General features: G+C 43.2%; 1 protein-coding gene across 4 annotated transcripts in view; it reads left to right on the top strand.

The window, feature by feature from the left end:
* CDK14 (cyclin dependent kinase 14) overlaps nt 1-22,616 on the top strand; it is a 2,039,605-nt gene that overhangs the window by 1,015,562 nt on the left and 1,001,427 nt on the right. The window lies entirely within an intron of this gene.

Below are 22,616 nucleotides of genomic sequence, written 5' to 3' on the forward strand. Positions count from 1 at the left end.
AAAAAGTATTCATTAATTGACACTCAAGGCCAGAATGGGAACCCAAAGCAGCCCTGGCAAGTTTTGTTTGACCAGCCCCCATACAGTGCATAGCAAGCAAGCTTAATGACTGCTAGAGATGTTTGCATGGGGGTCATTCTCCCCTCAAGAACATTTTTTTGAAGAGAAAAAAACTAAAATGGTGCACAACATATTTAGCTGTATCAACTTTCAAAGCATAGTAAATTGTACACCTAAATGAGGACGTGCATAGCCACCAAGGCCAGAAAGCATGGTAATCTCACAACTTGGAAATGTCAGACAAAGGCACCCAGGCTAGAAATCATGGAAATGTTACACAAAGGCACCCTGGCTAGAAATCATGGAAATGTCAGACAAAGGCTCCCTTACCCTCATCATGCACATTCTCAACTCATATACCAACATCACTTCTTGGTGCAGAGCCTGCTCAGGTGACTGATTGCCATTGGTTTCTTTGCAAGCAAGACCACCACATATTACTTCCCCTTATTTAACCCCGGGCCCAAACTCTATTACTTCCCCTCCTTAATACCAACTCCTCTCTTATGTTTGATGATGAGGGCGGCTCTTATGCGACTTGCAGCTCTTCCAGGTAATCTCATACATGATACATCTGCCCTTAGCAGGCAATTCTGGCTCTGAGTCCACTAACTCTCTTGTAAAAAGGCACCTGTATTGACAGGACTGGAGGTGGTCATGGGGGGTTATTAGCACCAAAATCATCCTGTACTGATTCCACTTCCAGGCAGCCTGCAACTGCGCAACAAATAGCTAGTGAGTGCATACTGCTGGCAACAACAAACATGATTGTGCATCGATTCGTGATGATCAAACTAGCCTAAAGCCAGGGCATCAGTAACAACATTTAAGCAGTGTGACTTCCGAACATAAAAAAAGTTAATCTGTAGGCCTCACCTGCGCATTTATTATCCATTGCTATTTGCTTCAAAAAAAAAAAAAACAGCCCTTAATGTAGTAGTGTAACTTAAGTCAGTCAGAACATTTGCGCATGTTGCAGCTTGCCTGGCACAGCCCCAGGCCGAACCCCCACAGATTTTATGATATTTGAAAAGGAAGCCGAATCCTGCCCTGGGCCTGTAACCTGTACTGATTTCACCCAGGCAGCCCGCAACTGCGCAACAAATAGCCAGTGAGTGCACACACAACAAACCTGATCGTGCATCGATTCGTGATGATTAAACAACTACCCTATGCCAGGCAGGGCATTAGAAACAACAACATTTAAGCAGTGTGTGACGTGACGTCCGAACATAAAAAACTTAATCTAAAGGCCTCACCTGCGCAGATTTATTATCCAGATTGCTTAAAACCAGCCCTTTAATGTAGTGTAACTGACTGTAACAACTGACAAGTAAGAGGTAGAAGATTTGCGCACCACACGCTGCAGCTTGCCTGGCACAGTGACAGCCAAGCAAGCCCCAACCCAAACCCCCACAATTTTATGAGCGTGCCCGGCCTGAAAACGAAACCGAATCCTGCCCTGGGCCTGCATCTCATCCTCTACTGCTTACAGGCAGCCCACGGCACAACTGCGTAACAAATAGCCAGGCAGACTTGACTGAGCGCAGACTTGGGCAGGGTGGGTGAGGTTTCACCTGGAGGACGGCGTTTGAAGGCAGAGCCTTTGAGGTGATGGTCAGTGGACAGGGTGGGGTGTAGATGGTGAATGTTGAGACAGCCTTTGACATGCTGGACTGTGAGTAGGGTGGGTGTGGTGGGGTCGGAGTGGCTCTGCTGGCTGGGTGTGTGGGAATGCCGCCTTCGAGATGCTGGACTGTGAGATTGGCTAAAGAGCTGGGGGGGGTCTGTGCGCCTCTGAGGTGCTGGTCTGTGGTCAAGGTGGCGTAGATGATGGTCTATGTAGTGGGGTGGGCTGTGGTGCTGAGGGCACAGTCCCTAAGATGGTGGTCTGTAGACGGGGTGGGTTCAGAAAACACTGACTGGAGGCGTGGGACCACACCTTTGAGAAGTTGATCTGTGCTGTGGGCAGGCCAGGGTGGCTGCGGAAGCACTATCAAACGACAAATCGGTGGCGTTTAAACTTGTACATGAATAACATGTTCATTAAATGCCATGTTTCGAAGAGCACCACAAACACATGCAGGTGACGTGAGGGTGAAAGAGCGCGCGCGGTGGCAGCCCGTCACATACCTGGCCCTGGCCTCCTTTCTGCGTGGCCTACGCCGTATCCAGTGTGACCCACGTAACATGGGTAAAAGCAGTTCTTCCACGGGTGGTGATAGCGCGTGCTAGTGCCACTTGCAAGGCGCCCCGAGACGATAAAGATCAACAGTACTGTCACAAAAGCCGCCTTGTGGCCCATGGTTGAAAGGAGGAGCCAAGAACGGGCACACAAAAAGCAGAAAGCAATCTAATAAAAAGAGCTGTTTGGGGCCTTTTCTCCTTGTGACATTGCAGAGAGAGGAAGGTGCAAAGTAAATAAGCAGCGCAGCTGCGCGCGCAGGATCCAGCAACACAGCTGCTCCGGCTAGCAGCTACTGCCGGCCCGGCCGCATGCTGTGTGTAGTTTGGAATGGTCTGTGGGGATTGGGGAAGGTGAGCTATGAAGCTCTGAACTGCGGGGCGATCTAGGGTGTGCATGCCTGGCCTCTGTGTGAGACATGCATTCGGTCAGCCTTAGGTGCAAAGGGTGTCTGTGAGAGGGGGGGCGCCGGGCGGTCTTCAAGATTCGGGGGTGTGTAGCTGCGCTGTGCTGCCAGGGTGGACTCCCGTTTGGTGCCGGTGTGATGGCTTGAGAGTGCCCTGCTCTGGCGCGGGTTTGCTGGGGGTGGTGGGGGGAGGATGGGGGGGTGGGGCTGTTCGGGGCACTGATGTACAATGTGTGCTGCTGGTAACGCGCCGGCGCCTCGTGATGGAGGGGGCGCTGCCTTAGGGTTGGGTTGGTTGGCTGACTACAACCATATTCTCACCGCATTTCCAAAACCATTACTGAGTGAAATGATATGTGATGCACACACGTAGGCATTTACATCCATAGACAATACATTTCCAAATGGCTATACATTTACACGTGAGTACTCCTAGAGAGCTGCAACAGTAGCAGATTTACAGGAGTACTCTTGTAATGTTTTGTTTATTTAAAATAAGCCGAAATTTGATCCAAACGCAGGGCTCAGTAAACCTTCAGGGCAAATGTCTATCTTTCCTTGTAATCTAGAAGTACATCTCAAAATCACCATAAAAATACCATTATCCAACGCATCTGAGAAGCATGCAGATTGGTAAGCAGTATAGGTGTGCTGCTGCCAACTCTTTTCTCATTTTACTTTTCGATTATTTGCAGCCAGTAAATTAATGATAATTTAAAATAAAAAAAAACGTAATCCTGCGCGCGCCTGCGGCCCCCACCGCCCCCAGGCCCTGCCTCGCCTCGCCTCACCTCACCTGCCCACCTCACTCACCTGCAGTGCCGCCTCAGCTGCTGCCCTGCCTGCCTTATTTCAAATTCGGCCGGCGCCGGCCTAGCGTACCCCCAGGGCCAGGCCCTGGCCCACCGCCCCAGGCCATCTTGTCCCTGCGGACCCTGCCTCCTTTTCTCATTTTACTTTTCGATTATTTGCAGCCAGTAAATTAATGATAATTAAAAAAAAAAAAAAACGACGTAATCCTGCGCGCGCCTGTGGCCCCCACCGCCCCCAGGCCCTGCCTCACCTCACCACCTCACTCACCTGCAGTGCCGCCTCAGCTGCTGCCCTGCCTGCCTTATTTCAAATTCGGCCGGCGCCGGCCTACCGTACCCCCAGGGCCAGGCCCTGGCCCCAGGCCATCTTGTCCCTGCAGTGCGGACCCTGCCTCCTTTTCTCATTTTACTTTTCGATTATTTGCAGCCAGTAAATTAATGATAATTAAAAAAAAAAAAACGTAATCCTGCGCGCGCCTGTGGCCCCCACCGCCCCCAGGCCCTGCCTCGCCTCGCCTCACCTCACCGCCTCACTCACTCACCTGCAGTGCCGCCTCAGCTGCTGCCCTGCCTGCCTTATTTCAAATTCGGCCGGCGCCGGCCTTCCGTACCCCCAGGGCCAGGCCCTGGCCCACCACCGCCCCAGGCCATCTTGTCCCTGCGGACCCTGCCTCGCTCGCCTCGCAGAGTCGCACCCAGGTCCGGTCGCCCTCAGGGCGGCTCACCTGCTGAGCAGTGACGGTGTCGGTGAGCACTCGCAGTCGCCGGCCGCTCCCAACTCCGAGTCGAGTGAGTCTCAGTCCCCCGACCGACTCGGCGAGTCCCCCACCAGCAACTTTGGAGTTTGGGCGGGCGAGGGTCGGGAAGAGGTGCGGACGTGCGGTTATGCAGGGGCGGGCAGAGAGAAAATGCGCGTGCAATGCATTTTGCATGCAATCATCTGCGCACGCGTCACCTCCTCTGGCGCGCACAGCCCCAACCCCCGCAGCAAAGCCCTGCCCAGTGCCTGCCCCTGGCCCCTGCAACTAGGCTGCAAAAAGAAACAAAGTTACAATTTCCAACGGCAACTCGGCAAGTCCCGGACTCTCCCGCCCAGGCGGCGCCGACTGGGGCCCTGATCCGCGCCGCACCTGGGGAAGTGGAATTCCGAATTCATTTAGTTAACTTGACTTCTTCTGTCTTCTTTAACTATAAGTAACTCCAGTCCAGTCAGTGGTGTGCCACTGCCTGCCTGGCAGTAATAATACACAGCAGCGCCACACTCTCTGTGCCTGCCAGAGAGTCATCATCACCACGCACGCACCAGTCAGTGCACTGCACACGCAAACAGTCAGAGACAATGAAAATGAGGCAGAGAACAGGTGCACTTTAATGCCGAGTGATAGACCCGGCCCCCATAATTAAGTGCCGGTGCTGAGCACCGGCAAGCCCTGTTCCCGGCGCATGCATAGGTAAGGGCTCCGTCCTCACAGAGTCCCCTCCGTGTCCCTTCTGACAGAAACACAAAGTAGGAAAAAATTGCTTTGGGAATGGGTACTCTCCTACCTTCACGGGTCCCACATTTGTGTTTTGTGAGATATGGTCTTGAGGATGGTCTCACGGATAAATACCTACAGAGACCGAAGCATCAACGCTGGAACCACATCAGTATTAGACATAGTACGTAATTAACTCTTAAAAACGGGAATAGTGGTTTGTACTTTCTTTAATGTGACAGTGCTGAGTGGTTTGTACACCATCTGAGGATGCAATATAACACTACTGAGAAAGGTTGTTTAGGATCTCACTTTTATGCATCATATATTTCACTTGTAAATATCGTCCACTGAAAGCGCATTAAAAGGGTCTTATTCTTTACTTCCCAAAAGGGTATGCCTTCTTGCTCATCTAGTTAATATTTATTGAGTGTCTTCTTTGTCTTGTTATATTGTTTCTAAAATGTAGCACTTAAGTTAGTATGTGTACTGTTTATCACTTTGCGGGTCAGTTATACTAATATCTTTGTTATCCTAACTATCATCAATCTAATATTCCTCACAAAACATCCTTAACTTGTTAAAATATGTATTTTCATGTTGACAAGAAAATGAACAAAAATGTATTCAAATTCGTTTAGAAATAGTATGCATGGTGTGTACCATCATTTTAGAGGTTACAAAAGCAGATATTGCTAGAATTTACTGATCAATGAAATTATGCATCTTCTCAAGGCTCTTTTAAACTTTCCTCTTATAAATTATCACCAAAGTCCTGTGATCAGTTTTCGGATTACAAGGATCAAAACTCATGGCCTCGCTCCAGCAGCTTGAATATTCTTTTACCTCGGCCCATCCTAGCCTCTTTCATCTATGCTATCACAATGAGTTGCAAAACTGTAATTCCTACTGCTTAGCTGCTGAATTAAACTCATCATTTCCTGTGAGTTCGAGTTTTTGCATATGTGGACACATACAGATCATTCTCAGACTGGATGGTGATCTGCAGTCTCTGTAGAAGCAATTTACGACATGTCTTATTGCAATTGGCAACTAAATGATATTAAATTCATTAATCTTGAATGCAGATAAGAATTAAGTTTCAGGGCCAGATGTAGGAGCCCTAATACCGATAGGAAACGGCCGATTTCGGCCGTTTCCGACCGGTATTAGGCTTTTCAGATGTAGGGGGCCTACCGAATCGGTAATTTTACCGATTCAGTAATTTTACCGATTCGGTAAATATACCGATTCGGGAAAATACCGAATCGGTATATTTACCGAATCGGTAAATCCATATGTAGCTGACACTCCTAAGAGTGCCACAGGCCCTTAAGAGTCGGTATTTTACCACACAATCCTATTGTGTGGTAAAACACCGAATTCAGGTGTGCATGCACACACCTGTGCCATGTGACACACAAACATGCCCTTAGGGCATGTATGTGTGTCACATGTCACACAAGCCTGTACTTGGGGTGCTAGAGGGTGTCAAAGTGACACTTCTGCACCCTTGCAGGATTCGGTATTTACCGATTCGGTAAATACCGAATCGGTATTTCCCATTGATTCCTATGGGCTTCACGGCCCATAGGAATCAATGGGCAATACCGATTCGGTATTTACCGAATAGATTCGGTATTCCTAAATTCGGAATTACCTAAATCTGCCCCCTTCCCATTTACAGACTCTTAAATACCGATTCGGTAAAATTCGGTATTTAAGAGTCTGTAAATGGGAATTACCTACATCTAGCCCCTAGTCTTTTGTAATCCCTATATGTGGACCTCCAACTGGTGGCTGGATATACTTGTGTTTTTTCCAACCCCCTCTGTCTGTTCACAACTTGTAAGTTCTCTTTAACAATATGTTGCCCTTTCAACTCGTATTAACAAATTATGTTCATCTGGTTCCTGATGCTGAAGATCATTGGGAAAGTTTTGATGGTTTAGCCAAATGCCTCTACGAAAACGTTGGTGTATGCATTAATAATCCCCTTGGCTAGATTATAGCAGTTTGTAGTTTTAATGCCTTTCCATATACTTGATCTACAACTTTAGCTGGTTCGGAATGCTTTTGCTTGCCTGGCTTGGGATTTCAGATTTCCTGTCATTTAGTCCATCTTCACTGGTTGTCGGTAAGGAAGCACAGTCTTTTTAAAATGACAAAATGCTCTGTGATTTTTCGTCTGGCAATCAAATTGCTCTTTTTTTCTACTCACAATCTGTCCAGGAGTCTTTGTTCCAGTTCTCTCCATTTAGCTTTTCTCTCTTTTTTGGAGATCCAGGTTAGAAGGCTGTGTCTTTGCTGTAGTCACGACAAAGGCTTGGAAATGCCCCACCTTCAAGCTTAGGAGCAGAATAGTTCCTGACCAAATTTCAGAAAAAGCTAAAAACTCATTGGTTTGCTGTCTCATTGAAAGGATTGTGTTCAGAATGTGTTTCCTTCTTCCAGTATAGTGCCAGGACACCCCATTTATGGGGTAATTGTGCAATTTACAAAAGTAAATCCGATATTGAGGTGCATGTCTTTGCTTTTTATTTGGCTCAACAAGTAGAATGTCTCAATCTAGCTTTGTGATTACGCCATGGCTGTCCTGAAACAAATTTGAGCAGATCCAATATTTCATTAATCAAATAGATTCTTCTTGATATATTCCCACGTTCAGTGTCAGCATTACCAGCCGCATCAGAAATGTCATGGTCTTCCCTGCACTACTACATCACATCCTCCCCAGACTTGACAAAAGAATAGCATTCCTATCAGGCGTCACCCAAATCCACCTAGGACCACTTGGAATAGTTCTTCATGCTGCAGCCCACTTCATACCACAGCAAAAGAAGCATGATCACATTACCCCTATTCTACTCCCCCTTCAGTGGGTTTACCTAGAGGCGAGAGCTCAATTTAAAATGGCCTGCATTACTCATAAAGCACTTCACTCCTCTTCACCCTCGTACCTAGCTGAGAAACAGAGGGATTCAAGAAGCATTTAGTCCCTTCTCCTTCAAGCCCCCCTTCTTGAAGTGAGGCCATTGCATGGCTCAATCCTGATCTAAAAGCACTACAGGAATTTGGATCTCCTCCCTCCAAACCACTACCTGACTACAAATCACAACACCTTAAAAAAACCTCAAAGCTCTCCTATTTGAACAACATTTGGGTTAACTCGCCATGCCTCCACATGCCTCATTTGGGTGCACCAGAACCTCTCCTGGCACGATCTCATGATGAACCTTACATGGTACAGAGTCTGTTCCATTGCTTGAAATCCCATGCTCTGCATTGCTATGTCATGTTGTGTAGTGGTGCTTTTTTCTGCCTACATTCTGTATCTAGTGCTTCTAACAAAATAACCCGATCTATGTCACTATTGTTAACAACAAGCATTGGCAAAGCCAATAGGTTTTGCTCTTGCGAAATGTATTGGTTTTGTCAATGTTTTTGTAGACATGTTGCACAGCAGCGCGAGCTGCTCTGCAACATGACTTAGTTAAAAATAAAAAGTGTTGTGATGTGCCTAGCATTGACTTAGTCATAGCCCTTTTTTTCTTTTAAATCATGTTTCACAGCAGGTCATATGTAATATGTGTGAAAGCAGCACGGGGAGGGGTGCTTGAGTAGCACAAGGGTGGGGGCGAGGGCGAACAAGACGGACCGGGTTGCGGGTGAAAAGGGATGGTAATGTAGTGAAAATGGACAGTGTGGTTGTGGGAGGGAAATGGATGGTGGAGGGTAAACTGTGCAGTGCCATTGCCAAAACGTAGGAAAAAAACACCTTCAAGAGAGACCAGACAGCTTGGGGGACACTGGCTGAAAACAGGAAGCTATGCTGGGTCCATGCTCCATGCCATGGACAGAATTCCAGAGAAGACTGCAGCAGGAGGTGAGCAGTCAGCGGTAGGCATGACCAGTAAGAAGCATTGGTAAATGGTGAGCGGGCGCTAAGCTTCTTTTTAAGCTTTTTTCCTTTTATTTTGTATCAATAGCTTTTCACTGACAGCGCATGTGCTACAGGCAAAACCTAATGAATTAGAACTCCCTTCACAGTAAAATTGAATCATCACTCCCTTTAGGCTAGGGGCTCCGGCTATTGTCAGGCTTTTTCACTGAAAGCTGCCTTCTATTTCAGTGATTGAAAAATGAAAACAAATACTGTACTCCATTCCCAATGTTTGTGACATGATATTGCCCTGAATCCTTTCCTTAATTAAAACACATCGCAGTTCCACTCTGTTTGCAGGGACCACATGCAGGGTTTTCCCCAGACTAATGAATTGAATTATCCATTTAAACAACCATTGGAAGTTTAACCAAAACCTTTATGTCCGACCTACAACTGAAAATGTCTCCTAATTAACTTGTGAGTTTAGGCAGTCAGGGCTGGATGTTCAAAGGTTACGTATAGCGTTTTCGTAATTGTTTTTTTTTGCAAATTGCAAATAAGAAATTGCTATTCCTAATCAATGAAATTCTTTTGTTTCATTAGCGATTTTTAGTGGGTCGCAAATAGACTTACTTTAGGAACATTAATGAGGTAGGTCGCAATTTGTGTCCCACTACGTTCACTGCCATTACAGGGATATTGGCCTGCTTAAGTCAGTAGACCATCATGTCTGTGATTGCTTTTAAATAAAGCAATCATTTTTTTAACACACTCCGTTTTCCTTAAAGGCAAACAGGATGTGTTGACAAGCGAAAAAATGAAACTTTGAAGTTTTATTGTTTGAGTAGGCAGTGGTCCCTTGGTCCACTACCCGATCTTAAAAAATATTATTCCACCATGTTTTCCAAACATTTTCAACCATTCTCAAAGGTGAAAGGGGCTCTATGGTACCCCTTCCTAGTTGCAAATGGGTTACCAGCAACTTTAATTTGGCTGTAAATTGCGAATATTTCGCGACCGCATTTTGGTCAGATAACATTCCTAGATACCATTTCAGTTCGGTATTAGTTAGGGATGCCCTCAACACGCCACTCCTGAATACCGAATCGCAAAACCCAAATTGCAATTCAGTTACGGAATAGCAAATTGGTCTTTGCACATCACAAAAAGCATTTTTGAGATCGCAAAGAGCCTGATACGCAGAATATGGCCATTTGCGAGCACAAAAATGCTTTGTACATGTATTCCTTAGTCACTTATCATGCATGTATTCCGTCACTCATGCTTTCGCTCATGCATCCATTCATTTATTCATACTGTCTCAGTCTTGAATTCACCCACTCATCAATCCTCAGTGTCACACAAAAACTCACAAAACAGTGAAGATGCACTTTGATTTATGAGCCAGACCTATTGGCTTTGCTCATGCTTCTTTTTCTAGGCTTGTATCGGAACCCCACCATTTTAAAGATTTTATTATTCAAATAAAACCTACTTCCAGCACTATATTCCTCCAAAGGCCCCAATGTTAGTAATGAAAATAGGTAATCATCATCATCAAAGTAACAATTTTGCAGATACAATAAAGGCATAAAAAGTATTCTACAAACATACATTCTGAAGTATCAAAAACATTACAGAATAAAAAGACATTTATTAAAATACAAAAACGTATAAAATACGGTTAAAAGTTATAGAATATATAAAAATACCTATATAAAAGATGTCTTCAATATAAGAATCAGAATTAATCAGATTGGCCCAGATCTTGCTTGTAAGATTCGAACTAGGGAGTTAATCTTCTTCTCTTTATAATAGCCAGGAAAAACGAGGCCTGCTAAAAACATGCCAAAGGATCTGGTAATAGCTGAAAGTAATAAAGTGCTGGGCGACATTGTCTAAAATTTAATTTACGCATAAGCAGGAGGATATATCCATTTCTTTCGTATACAGCTTGCAAAAAAAAACAATGTGCAAATCGTTCTGAGGTGAATACTTATCACATGGACATAAAGGAAGGGCATCAGTGGAATACATTTTGGTTGGATAGCCCAGCATGAGCGGAATATAATTTAATCAGAATCTCAGTAATATATATCTGTGTTGAAGGTTTGTGACAAATGTATTGTATAGGGGCTAACTGATAGTGTCTCACCATACTCAGATTACAGTTGAGATCATGTCTTTCTATCAAAATAATTTAATAGACGAACCTTCGAATCTTTTTTCAGCTATTGACAAACATAACTACGGATCCTCATATAAAATACGTAAGCCAATTTGCCTGTAGATTAATCTCGATGTATTTTACCCATTTTATTTTATGTGCACCATCTAAGCTCAGACAGTCTACCAAGATATATCTGGTTAGACTTAAAGTTTCTTTCCTCCATACTGAGTGCCACAAAAGAATCGGATCCAACGGATTTTATCTGTTATGTAAGGAACACTGAGCTCAGAGTGGCAGTTATAAGAGGAATAGAATTGTGGAACACATATCAGTCTTTTCAAAAAGCCGTCCTCTATGCTCTGCAATTTTGATATATCAGAGAAACCCCAGACAGCCGCCCCATCAGAGGCAATAGATCGTGTTTTAGCCTCCTAAATCTTTTGTACTACTTTTAGTGGCTTAGAACAGAGTTTCTTTACAAATCTAAAAAGCCCTCCAATACTTTTTTCCATTTTAATTCCTCTATTAGTCATCCTATTTATCCATGTATTTTTCATATTAAAGATAATTCCGAGGTAATTAAATGAATCCACAATCTCAAGATGTCGCCTTTCAGTAGACATTCTGGAATGTTTTGTGGGACTTGTAGCTGCCACAAGTACAAAAGACTTAGGGGCTGATTAGGATTGCGGTGAATCCGCATCCTCCGGGCCGGCGGAAGCCACCTCCGGCCCAGAGGATGCAGATTCACAGCTGCGGTGATTGCAAAGACCCCCCGCCAGATTAGGATGGCAGGGGGGTCATCTGCGGACGTGAAGACCATCTGCCGCTTTTCCCCCGCGGTCCCGCGGCGGAAAAGCTCTAATATGGTGGCGGTGTCTATCAGACACCGCCAGCTATATTAGGATTCATGCGGAAACATGCTTTTTCCACGGCAGGTTTTCCGCCGTGGAAAAGCATGTGGTCTTTGATGTTTGGGAGCCCATTGCGGGCCCCCAGGATGTTGGGAGGATGAGGGTTGCACATGGGGGGTACCTATGGTACCCCCCAGCATTTACATGCACAAAGCAGCAGGCACCGCGCGGTGCCTGCCGCTTTGTGCATGTAAATGTTAAACATGCATTTTTAACTTTGCGGCGGGTACTGCTTCAAGCAGCAGCCCCCACAAGGTTAAAGGAACAGTATGTGACCGCCAGGGTGGCGGTCACATCCTAATTTGCATGGAGAGACCGCCGCTGCCCATGCGGACGGTCCCTCTTCCTCGGGAGTCCGCCATCCTAATGACCCCCTCAGTTTGGTTTATCTTTATGTCCAGATTATTCATACATTTTACATACTCCGCTAAGAGAGTCTCTGCAGTGCATTACCAGTTTGTGCCAGAAGCACACCGCATCGTTTGCATAGAGGAGAAGATTTAATAAAGGGGAAATCTGAGGTAGAGCCCACCAAAGCCAATTCCACCGCATTGGTGTAAATAAAGCAAATAATAATGGGGCCAGGATACACCCCTTCCTCACGCTGCGGGTAATTTTAAAATAACTTGTAGGTTCTTCCTTTCTCCCATAACGAACACAAGCCGTGGCATCGGAGTCATCTCTTGAATAAAATTAGTTATCTGGATCTCTAATCCCATGACCTCCATTATTACCCATACCATAGAATAAGCCGCACAGTCAAAAGCAGACAATAAATCCATAAAGGCCTAATGTAAATGGTCGTTCTTAGCTGCCATATACTTTTCAATTATGAGGCTTAAGTTAAGGCACTGATCCACAGACCACTTTCCATTTCTAAAGCCATATCGGCTGGGAATTAGTATGTTCCTATCATGGGCCCACTTCTCCATTTTGTTCAAAAGTACCCGCCCCGTTAAATTGGCAGTGTTATCTGATGGAGATATAGACCTAGAATTTTTTGGGACAGCCTTATCCCCTTTCTTGTAGATCAGTATTATAACCATCTTTTTCCAGGATGCCAAAACACCTGTTCAGACCATGGTGTTAAAAACATTTGTAAGTAATGGGGCCCACAGGTCCTGATTATCCAAGAAGTCGTCGATCGGGACCCTTTTGGGTCCAAGCCCTTAGATCTTTTGAATTGATTAAGAGCATGTTTTATTTCATCCAAACTGAAAGACAAAGTATCTCCAATATTAAAAGCTGGGAAATCTGTAAGCAGAACCTTTGCTTCCCCTGGTTTCCCAAAAAGTGTTCTACCCATGGTCCTCATCCATATGGGTCTCTAGAGAAAGCTCATTCTCCTCTCTTTAAAAAGGAGCATTGATATGCTTCAAAAGTCCCCGCTATTTAATGCGGCAGCTCTTTGTAGGTTCTCCAACGCCTCTTACCTCAACACATGTAATCTAGCTAGTCTTGCCATTTTATATCTCAGGCGTGATGACTTCACTAAGTTCTGATCTCTGGGTTCTGACCCGAAAGCAACAAAGAGATTTTTAAGCGCCTGTGCACAAACATTATCAAACCAATGAACCTCATTGCGATTCCTATTGGAAACCGAGCAAAACGTATTATCCTTAACCTCCTCTAGGATCCACTCAAAGGCCGCTGGGAGATCGTTATGGGGTGTCTTTGTTTCTAAACAGGTCAGAATCTCCTGCACCATTTTGCCAACAATTCAGCCAGTAAACTCTTCAGTATCCGCTTTTTCCCATTTTAAAACAACCCCATTTTTTCTTGCAATAGAAAGCTTTAGTAAGGATCTTTTCAGTGATTTCCACCTGTGGGCAATTGACCTGCAGTAAATGATGCAGCGTGGTCACTAAAGGAGTATAAGTGTGACTTTATATTAATGAAGTATGATTTGATTGTTTCTGTGACCAAAATATAATCAAGGGTTGAATAATAGAAACAAGTAGAAAATGTTGAGACCAATTGGCCAGTTCTAATATCATATGGATTAATTTTCTCAAGGCTGTTGGTCATTAATATCCTATTGAGAGTATTTCCATAATCATCTTTTTCTGTTTAAATCCCTCTATGTTCCATGAAATAACTTTTACAAATTCCAGATCACTACCCACTTTGCCTGAGCCCTGCCATAAGGGATTCAGAACAATTTTTACACACAGTTTTACTGAGGGTCTGGGGAGGGAAAGGGGACCCATACCACTATCTTTACGTGAGGTTGGGGGTGATTTTTCCCAGTCAATCACAAGCATTCATATCTCCTAATAAAGCAAATCTATTAGAGAGGGGAACTGGAGCACTCATTTAAGAGAAGTAGGTATTCCATCCATAAAGGTCGAGAGTGGCAGGGATCTTTCACCTTGGGCTGTGCAGTTATAAATGGCCTACCAGGTCTGCAAAAAAAAAAAGAAAGCCTAATGGCAGGGTGCAAATCTCAGCGTCAAAGGAAGTAACATTTGGAAGTAAACTCAGTAGGTCGTCTACTAGTCACTGGTTATTAAAATGTATGACTATACAGTCCCCTCCTATGACCTTCGGTACAGGGTCCACCCAATTCCCTGTTCTAGTCATAATGAGATGTTGGTAGGAGTTGAACCTGCCCTTTGAGAATTTAGAAAGCCAAAATAACGCTTTATGCATTACTTGCTCAGTGGATTCCTGTTGTTCAGATTTTAGTACAGGGATATTGGCTAAAACAATAACAAATGGAGAAGCAGCCGGGGGCAGGTCTAATCTCTCTCCTCGATTAAATACCATGTCTTCTTCGAGTCTTAGGTGCCCTTGCCCTTGGAAAGAGTCAGTGGTCCAAAGATGTGTCAGTTTCAAAGCGTGTCACTTTAAAGTTGTAATCTTCACTTGATTATTGGTAACAAAGCGTCCCGGGGTATGGCAGCGTGTCGTCGTCTCTTTGGACCACTGGCCTTTCCTTTAGGGAATATCAGATCGAACAAGAGACTAAGATCTACAGGAAAACTAAGATACCGTTTGTTGTACGAGAATGCTTGCGTTGTGTGAACATATTCATATTCATACATTTTAGATCTTATTATGGTTTCAATATCATTGCGTACCCTGGTGGAAGAGGATTAGTCATCAATTGCAGTCGTTTCGCGTAGGCACTCCGGCCGATTCTGAGGGTCGGTTACTGCGTTATCTTATACAGTTATCATTGATACAGAATATATACAGAATTCCTGAGGAAGGCTTTGCCGAAACGCGTTGAAGGAAATTTTTCTGTATATAATTATGGACAACAGTATTGTATCTAATGAATTTTGAATTTTGTATTGTGAATAAGATTTGACAATTTGCACAAAAAAATAATATATAAGGAAATTAAAAAAATGGGAAAAAAAGTATTTAATAAAAGAAAGTTCAATCAGAAGCAAAGGTGTCAGTTGAATTACATTAGACAAAAATAGGCGTCTAAAGGGTGTACAAAAACATGCACAAAACCCGGTGCTAATTTTCCATTTTTCAAAAACGGTTTTTCCTTGCCAGGGTTTATCCTTTAAGGCAGGGGCTCCTAATCTTTTCTAAAACAAGTAGCAGACTAGTCTCCATTTCCTTCAATTTCTTTAATTCTAATAACAAAGTGCAGCATCGCAGTTTCTAGAATGCCATTTATTACCCTGTCAATCACGTTCTGTTATATAATTGTAAGAAATGCATGGACATGCTGAGATTGTTTGATCTGCACTCCGCGTTTTGGTCGTTTTTATTTAATGAAATGTTGATATTGGAATAAATATTGTTTTTGCAACTGCCGCCTACTGAAATTATTTTTCACACATGTTTATCATTTCGTTTTAACATTTTACTAATGGCACCTGAATTTACATACGCACATTTCCCAATTCAATACTAACCCAACCTATTATTTTTTTTAATCTAGATTGCAATCCCTGAATAGTACATACATTATCAGCCATGTTCGATACTTTCAATTTCTTATTTAATAGGAGGATATCAATTTTTATTCGAATATCAACAGTACTATATGAACTAATCGCAAAAGCTCTGCTGTACCTAGAATACTGTTAAGTGAACCTAGTATATTGCCCAACATAAAAGACCTTTTTGTGGATCTACCTAGTGAAAACTGTCCATTCAGGATTCTCAGCTGCTCTGCTTTCCACATTTTGTATTCAAATACCTTGGCTTGTCACTTCACCAAAGATTAAAAGGTCCCTAAATATACTTAATCTTATGTCGACTTTGGGGTAAAGTTATATTATACATATCTAATTTAGCACCAACAGACACAACATTTGGGGTGTTGGAAATGGCCCTTTCTGCAGGGTCACCCCTAAACATTTTGCCTTTCTACTTCCATTTTTGCTGTATTCATTTGTGTTGGCGTTAAGACTCTGTGTCCTTTAACACTGTGTGTCCTCTCTGCTTAAAACATGGAATAATTGGGTTATACCAAATTACTACAATTAATATACTTATAAGCCCCTAGTAAAGTGATACAACATGTCCCCCCCCCCAGGACCTGTAAATTAAATGATACTAGTGGTTCTGCAGCACTGATTGTACCACCTACTCTAAATTAGCTGTTTAAAATTGTCTCAGAAAGGTCATTGCAGAGCCTGTGTGTGTAGTTTAACCTGCCATTTTGTCCCGGCAAAATAAACCTTTTGCCTGTCCCAAACCTGCTCTTTTAATACATCTGTCACCCCAAAGGTAGGCCCAAGACAGCCCAAAGGGCAGGGTGCAGTATATTTAAAGAAATGGACATGTAATTTTAGGTTTTACATGTCCTGGTAGTGAAAAACTCCTAAATTCATTTTTCATTACTGCAAGGCCTATCTCTCCAATAAGATCACATTAGAGTGACCTTATAAAATTTTATAAGTGTAATTTCCAAATGGAAAGAGATAACTCCTTCAAGTTTGGTGTCTCTGGAATCACAATGTATAATCCTAACTTATGTTGGCGTTGGATATTAAATTGCAATTCTAGATAAGCTACTTTTAGAAAGTTGCCATTTTCTTGCCTTAGAACTTTGGTGCCTGCAGCCTGCCTGGTTCACATGACTGAGTGTTGCTCATAACTGGGCTTTGTGTATTCCTCCTAGACAGCCATGCATAATAAGAGCTTAGGTGTGACTGACAGGAGCCATCGCTGGCAGGATGGGAGAGAGGAGCTGGGCCAAGCCTCACTTTCACTTGAATAGGCTGTGTACTGTCTTCACACACAGGGTCTAATGTTTGTTACTTCAGCCAGTTTGGAGCTAGGGCAGGGGAGGTAGGGGTTCCATGCAGTACAAAGACACTGTCTAGAAGCATCTCCCACCTTCCGGAACCAGGGCACCAGTGTATAAAAGAAAGACCTCAGACACCAGCTCTTTTGTACACTTCTGATTCTGTGGCTAGTCTGTCAGGAAGGACTTCTGGGCTACTAAAAGGACTGTCACTGTTCTAGACTGCCATCCTGAAGGAGCTGCTGCCCTGATTTGCTGACCTGCTGCCTTATACCCACTGACCTGGGAAGGAAGAACTGGCCCTGCAACACAACCTGAACCCAGGATCCCAGGTTGACTCAAAGGGCTAGTCTGGCTTCCTAATATGAGCCTCAGGGACATAAAAGGCTCCCTAACTGCTTCTGTACCCGTCTTCAGAGAGTTCCTAACCCCAAATGGTGGCTCACCAGCTCTTAAAATCAAGCTTTAGAGCTCTTCGTGACCGCGAAAGGGCCAGTGTGCACCAGAATGTGTCATTTGCACTGAAAATCAGCAACATCCGCCGCCAGTCCATAGCTTTATGATGCAAGCATTGATCACCACTGAGGACCTGTAATGCCAAGGCTCCAGCCTACTTTCTGGAACGACCAGCCTGCTCCTCAATGGTGACTGTCCACCACTAGTGATACTCTCCTTGCTTTCTGTGGCCCTCTCCAACATGAAAGGTAAACTTTCAGCAGAACTAATCTGGGACTGTATCCAACTTGGGCTCCATCGTGGTTGTCCTGAACCTTTGACTTTGACCCGGTCCTGCACAACCGATTTACTGTTTGAAGTATTGCACAAACACTTTACACACTGCTCTATGTTGAGCCTGACTGTTCTGTGCCAAGCTACCAGGAGGTTGAGCACAGGTTTATTTGGAGTTTGCATGTGCCTTACCCCGACTGGGATTGTGGTTGCTGCTTGACCAGAGCTCACACCCCCGTCAACCAGTGACCCAATTTCTAACATGAGGTCATCTGGAATTTCTCCCTCATAACACACAAAGATTTTTCCTGTTTTTGGTTGTCAGTACCTTCTTCTTTACATCGGTGGAAACAAGCATTTGCAAATACAAGGCTAAACAGGAGCCTTTCTATATTTTCAAATGTCAGTGATAAAAACCTTCATGACAGCAAAATGTTTTTTTAATTTGTGTAGATACCCATTCTCTTGAAAGTTGACACATATCACTACTTCCGCTGTTGGTATGTCCTTGAGTTCTCACGCTACCTCAAATGACTGACAGCCATGAAAACCTAGAGGGTCAATCTGCCATGTCACTTTATAGGTGTTTTTTTACCATTAAGCATAGCCATCCTATATAAAGATCTCTATACAATAGTTATGTATAGGAATGTTCCTGGAAACTAGGCTGGGATCATCGGATGCCACATTAATGCTTGAAATAATTTGGAAAACTCATTGCCTTGGTGCATTTTGCTTAGATAAAGCATAGTCCTCATCTAAATATTATGTTCTCCTTTGAGCTCCTTGTCTTATTTCTGTTGTGTTCCATCACTATTCTCATTGCATGCTTAGGAGAACTATGGCTGAAATATTGAAGGGTTTTACCCATTTTCTGTCTATGGGAAAATTGGTTTATATGTAAAGATCGTAAATCCCTACAATGAGCACTTTTGTCAAATATAGTGAAATGCAAGTAGCCTTTTACTTAATCTTATGATTCATGCTCATGTATATTATCTTAATATAACATTAAAGGCCTGTTTAAATAAGCAAAAATATTGACATAAGTTAAATATCGAACAGTATCTCCCCCGCTGTTTTTTCAATAGGTTTAAAAGTTTTCAGAATGTGCCCCACATACCACATACAGATGTAATTTCTGTTATATAGCTTGGAGACTTTTTGTCTTTTAAATTTGTACTATATACTTTGTTGGCAATTCATATTTTCATTAACTGTAACCAAGCAGCACATGATGTTTCATTTGCTACTAATTTGTGTTTTAATTCCCATCTGAAAATGACTGATCTCTGGCTGAAGGAGAATTTTAGGAAGCCAGCTCTTGATGAAGCTAGCCACTTCTAAACTCAAATAATTCTTCTTTGGAAACACCCCAAACATATGCAGTACTTTTCTGATTTATATCAGCCTGTCTTTATATATAGGTGCTTCATATGAACCCTCAACAGAACTATCGCAGAGATCTTAATCATTTGTATATTTTGGCACAATTCAGATGACACAAAAGTTCTCTCCTAATGAATAATGTTCCTCACATTTGTACCTTTCATACAGTACAGTTAGCCTTGCTCGTAAAGTAAATTGGCTTATTTCTCCCTGTACTATTTAATGCTTTATTATGTGCTAAAGAACTATCTCACTATGTAAACAAGGGCTTGATCACACTGTATCAAGAATGTCCCCAAAATAAATTATACAAGCACAACAGGATTAGCATGCATTTCATAATTCTTTCGCTATGACATTATTGACTCACTGACTGCTCTTCTGAGTTTAGTAGCTAAAGTCGGGATAGGAAAAAGTGTGTGTGACACATTAGAAATGGATCCAACACTTGATTGTGCTCTGCGCATGCTCCCTAAATCATGAAGTGTATGAATTGCAACAGGACCATCTAATCTTGGCAAACATGTGGGTCCTTATGGATAATATCTGATATTGCACAGGAGCTGACGGAGCAAATAGTTGTGCATTCCTTTCAAGACGTACAAACTAGGGTTTGTGACCGGTGAGGATGACGGACAGCAAGGAGAAGAGACCATGGCCAGTAGGAGGGCAGCCCATAGACGCCAGAGCAGGTAATTGTTTATTTCCTACTCTTTTTTTGGGCGTGGGTGCACGGGCTAACTCCACTCCACCGTGAAGTTTCATTTTTGCCTGAACTCCGCGTTGCCAACGGAGCATGGAGTTGCCAAAACTCCAAAAACTCGGCCGGTGGAGCGGAGTTTGATGCCCAGCACTAATAATGATGGACTCGCTAATATTCAGGCTGCATTGGTTTTAGCTGCTCGTGCTTTGTTTTACTGTCCTCACCCATGAAGATGATGCAGAAGAATGGATGGATTTCTGCGTGTTTGTATGTGATTTAAAAGCAAGATGAGCCTGTTTGCCTACTCACTTTAAGTGCACCCTCCCTGGCTAAACCTCAGCACTTTGTTCTCAACCTCTGGAGGTGGAAAAATCACTAAGTCCCACTTTATTCCATCTTATGTAAATGTTTATTCTGGTCACTTCAGCAACGTACAGGTCCTCAGGGTAGGCATCTGAGGCACCAGAACATTTGCTAGCTAGACTCTAGTAGGATTCACTTCTCTCTGGTTAACTGGGAAATCTGTGAACCAGGAGGCCTTCAGCTTCTTGTGTTCCTTGAGCAGGCAAAAAGACCAGCTACTTTGTCGTCACTGAAGAGCAGTCCCAGTCCCTGTGTGCTAGCAAGTGTCAGTAGACATCCAGTTCTTTTCACCCAGCACAGTGTTCTCTCTTCATGTTTTGTTTTCCGAGGTCCAGGAGTATTCTGAGGAGGTCATGATTCTGCCTCTTATTTTCTACAGAAAATTCCTTGATGCTCTAAATCCAAAATAGTTACTCCTTCAACCCTCAAAAGGACTCTGGTTCGGCATAGCCCACTCTCCTATTTAGATGAGTCCTTCTCAGGTTTGGCTCAGGAACTTTTTTTCCCCATGCCTAGGACTGGTGGTAGGAAGTCTAAGAAGGTCCTGTGAATTTATGAGAGCTGATCCTGTCAGCCCCATCTAGCATCTCCACATCAAATGTGGAGTCGTGAAGGCTATAGTTTGTTCTGCCATGTGCTCAAGTGATCTCTCCGGGTGGCTGCACCCTGTTAAGTACCCTTTTCTCAACAACACCTCTGCCTTTTCTGACCAAGAGACCAGGCTGTTGTCCTTTGGAGAGCACTATTATTAACTCCTGCTAAGAAAGTGTATTGAGCCCCTTGAGGTGAGACGAGTAGCAAAATTGGCTTTTGCCCAGGCAGCAGAAGCACATTTTTATAAGGTTATTTTCCCACTAAAGTTATCAGGAATGTACTTTGATCATGAAATTAAATTTTTAAGACTAATTCAAACATAACTCTGAATTGCCTTGGTACAGTTTTTCCAGGTTACCTAGGAATAACAAAATGATGTAATCTTCGCATTTTCTGCTTACGCACCCCCATTAAATTTCATATATTAATTTATTATGGATATTAATTTCTCATTTTGAACATTTAGTGTTCATTTCACATGTATATTGTATAACATGTGCTTTATTAAGGTTTAATAGTGTTTCGGGTATTCACATATCTATATTTACATTGTTTATATAATTTTTATAAAACAAGGTGAAGGTGCAACAAGATTATTATTTTACTTCTTGCATTTAACATAATTGAATATGATGGCTTCCGTTTCCGAAATAATAAATGTTTTTAAGCTTAGTATGGATAATTCCAAGGCATGAAGGTTTCTTCCACTTCCTGGCAGTCTAAGACTGAACATGTACAAGCTCTAAATATTCTTTGTGAAGACCACTGTCAGTCACCTCAGAGGCAGCCTCGCTCTATAAGCTTGCAGGATACACCATATCTGCTGAACACAGAGATAGACAACAACCTCCTTCACACCGAACAACACTACTGTTGTTCCATTAAGGTAGGAGAACGAGAGTCCACCTTAGAAACTCATACAAGCCCCTTTGATAGTAGGACAGCTTAGCTAGAGGCAAGAAGCAAGGATTTAGACAACAGAGATTAGCGCCAAGACTCCCCTGGGCATTCGTGCACTGTATAAATTATAAAATCAAATCAGATACGTTCCATATTTTCATGCAGAGAAAATCTGAAACACTGCTACAATTCTTTTTAATATCTTGTTCATTAACCATTTTCATTGCCACTGTTGATTTTTAAAAATGTATATTATTTGCACTAAAATAGAATGTTGATTTTAATAAAATCATAAAGCACATTCATAGAGTGTATTGTTGAGTGTATCTACTCATGATGAAAAAGGATATGGAACCTAGTAATACCAAATATTTCTGTGAATCTCGCAGGGTTGATTATTACTGTAGGAAAGCATGATCTGCTTCTTAATGGTTACCCCCACTTTTTGCTTGATGTGATGCTGTTTTAGTCTGACTGGGATCCTGTTAATTAGGACCCCAGTCTATTTGCTTTTTCCCTAAACTGTTGTGTTCAATACGTAGGTACATCCCAGATTGGATACTGGTGTACCCTTGTCAGTCCCTAGTATATGGTACCCATGTACCCAGGGCATAGGTACCCCAGAGGTCTCCCATGGGCTGAAGCATGCCTTATGCCACCCACGAGAGACCATTCAAAGTGGAACTACAGGCCTGCCATTGCAGCCTGTGTAAGTTGGTGCATGCACCACTTACTAAAGATATAGTTTTACTATATCTAAGGGTCACTGCTCTTAAAACATATAAGATACCCGTCTAGCAGGTCTTTAC

The sequence above is a fragment of the Lissotriton vulgaris genome, chromosome 10 (genome assembly GCF_964263255.1).
Source record: "Lissotriton vulgaris chromosome 10, aLisVul1.2, whole genome shotgun sequence".
Classification (NCBI taxonomy): Eukaryota; Metazoa; Chordata; class Amphibia; order Caudata; family Salamandridae; genus Lissotriton; species Lissotriton vulgaris.